Source organism: Hyaena hyaena, unplaced genomic scaffold (genome assembly GCF_003009895.1).
Source record: "Hyaena hyaena isolate Hyena2069 unplaced genomic scaffold, ASM300989v1 scaffold_469, whole genome shotgun sequence".
Classification (NCBI taxonomy): domain Eukaryota; kingdom Metazoa; phylum Chordata; class Mammalia; order Carnivora; family Hyaenidae; genus Hyaena; species Hyaena hyaena.
This window is the reverse complement of record NW_024081103.1, coordinates 694,213-696,884: the sequence shown is the minus strand read 5'-3', so window position 1 is coordinate 696,884 and position 2,672 is coordinate 694,213. Positions and strand designations below refer to the sequence as shown.

At 43.2% G+C, this 2,672-nt stretch overlaps 1 long non-coding RNA gene across 2 annotated transcripts in view; it reads right to left on the bottom strand.

Moving 5' to 3' along the window:
- LOC120246444 overlaps positions 1-2,672 on the bottom strand; it is a 16,512-nt gene continuing 13,840 nt past the window's right edge. For both annotated transcript variants that reach the window (XR_005532050.1, XR_005532049.1), the window contains one exon: positions 1-218. This is a non-coding gene — a long non-coding RNA (uncharacterized LOC120246444). The remainder of the gene's footprint in view (positions 219-2,672) is intronic.

Here is a 2,672-nt window from a genome sequence, read left to right as displayed (position 1 = left end):
TTAAACAAAAGGGGATTTATTGCCTCATGTCCGAAAAATCCTGGGTACATCCAGCTTTAGGACCAACTTGTTCCAAGGCTCAACCCTCTGATCAGGGCTTGAGTCTGTCCTCCCCTTGGCTCTTTTCTTCTTCATGCTGACTTCACTCCTACTCATACTTCACATCCCCTGTGGTGCCACAGGGGCTGCCCACAGCTCCAGGCTTGTTCTCTCAGATCCTGGGGCAAGAGAAAATAAGAGTTAACACCCACATTTGCATGCTACATCATAGGCACTGTTCTATTTTTTTTAAAGTAGGCTCCATGCCCAGAGCGAGGCTTGAACTCATGACCCTGAGATCAAGAGCAAGAGTTGCATACTCTACAGACCGAGCCAGCCAGACACTCCTGTTCTAATTTTTTTTTAAACAGATCATGATACTTATAATTTTCACAAGAACAAGGTAGTTAGAAAAACTGAGACAGATTAAGTAACTAGCCCAAAGTTACAAATAAGAGACAGAGCTAGGATTTGAGCCCATAGGTCTGGTTTCAAAGTCTGTTCTCTAAAGGGCTTCTTCTGGAAAACAGCCACCTTCTTTTGGGACCTATTTGTACTATGTTAGTTGTGTTTGGGTCCTTAAGGCTAGGGACAGTGATGTCTACTAGGCCAGAGGCTGTTGCATGCCCATCCTGGGGATGGGCACAAGGAAATGCCATGCAGGGCTCCTGGGCTGGGCAAGGGGAGGGACGGCAGAAGGGCATCTCGGTACTCTTTTCAGAACAGATGGCAAAACAAGAGCTTTCCATCCCAACTGAGATGAGAAAGAAAGAAAAGGAAAGGGGTTTAGGGTGAAAATGATGAGCTCAGTGTTAGCTAAAGTTTGAAGTGCTAGAAAAACATTCATGCAAAGATAGGGTTCTTTGGACATATTGCTTCATACTTGAAATAAGATGATAATAAAAGGGTAAAAGTAAAATGACAGGCAAAGAGACACCGGACAAACGAAGACAAATGAAAAGCAGGAGTGGTAATGTTAATGTTAGACGAGGCAGATCTTAAGGCTAAAAGCACTTAGAGTGTAAGGAACATCTGTATGTAGTGATAAAAGGCACAGATAATTAAGAAGATGTAACAGTCAAGGTAGGCATCAAAGAACATAGCGGCCAAATACATAAAGGCAGGAAGGAGAACTTTATACAATTATAATGAGAGATTTCAAAATGCCTTCCCCACAATCAGCCAGAATTAATAGTCAAAGAAATAATCATTCAGCTCATCAAAGAATACGATGTTATACTAGCCAAAACGTTATGCAGATGAACTGAATAATATAATCAAATAACTGGAGATGGGACATCTAAGGACTTCTTACATCCCACAAATAAAGAAAAGTTTTTCATAAAATTGAAAAATGATAGATACGTGATGAAGATGATCTAAAAACCCTTAAATTGTTAGAAATGAAGGCACAAACTCCTAGGTAAGTCTTGGATCAAAGAGGAAATAAAAGGGAGTTCATTCATTCTCTAGAAACCAATGAAAAGCAAACCATTCTCTATTGAGAACTGTGGGACTCTGAAAGTAATACTAAGAGGAACATTTTGAGCTCAAAATGCCTTAGCAATTTAAAAGTGAAACCAAAAAAATAACGGACTAAATATCCATCTTTTTTTTTAATGTTTTAATTTTATTTTTGTGAGAGCGTCAGCAGGTGAGAGGCAGAGAGCAGGGAGGGGAACAGCCGGGGATCCGAAGTAGGCTCCAGGCTCCTGCTTCCCAATGTGGGGCTTGAACTCACCAACTGTGAGATCAGGACCTGAGCCCAAGTCGGGCGCTCAGCCTACTGAGCCACTCAGGCGCCTCTAAATACTCATCTTTAAATTTTAGAAAAATAAGTCAGGAAATTGGGATTAATAAAGGTAAAAGCTGAAGTGAACGATATACCTAGAAAAGATAGGAGGATAAAAACAGTAAGAAGGATAACTAACCTACTGAAAATAACTCCAAAATTTTATTGAATTGATGCCTCCTTCAGATCTTTGCCTCAGTGGCCTTCCCTGTCTCCCCATGGCCTGGGGCCCATGTTGGAGCTGTGACTGCAAGTCTACACTTGCTGGGATGACTCGATGCGTGCCTGCTTCTCCACCATTGGGGCACCCTGTTGAAAACCACAACTCGGGGTGCCTGGGTGGCTCAGTCAGTTAAACGTCCGAGTTTTGCTCAGGTCATGATCTCATGGTTCGTGGGTCGGAGACCTACGTCAGGCTCTGTGTTGACAGCTAGCTCAGAGCCTGGAGCCTGCTTCAGATGCTGTGTCTCCCTCTCTCTCTGACCCTCCCCTGCTCACGCTGTCTCTCTCTCTCTCTCTCAAAAATAAATAAAAACATTTAAAAAAGAAAACCACATCTTCCTCTGTGGGATCTACAGGGCCCCTCTGACAGATTGCCTCATCGGGGCAGAACATTCTTTTTTTTTTTTTTTTAATTTTTTTTACAAATAGTTTATTGTCAAGTTGGTTTCCATATAACACCTAGTGCTCATCCCCCCAAGTGCCCTCCTCCATGCCCATCTCCCCCCTCCCCCCCACATCCATCAGTCCTCCGTTTGTTTCTCAGCATTCAAGAGTCTCTCATGGTTTGCCTCTCTCCCTTTCCCCCACCATTTCCCCCCTCTTCTCCCCCATGGTCCTC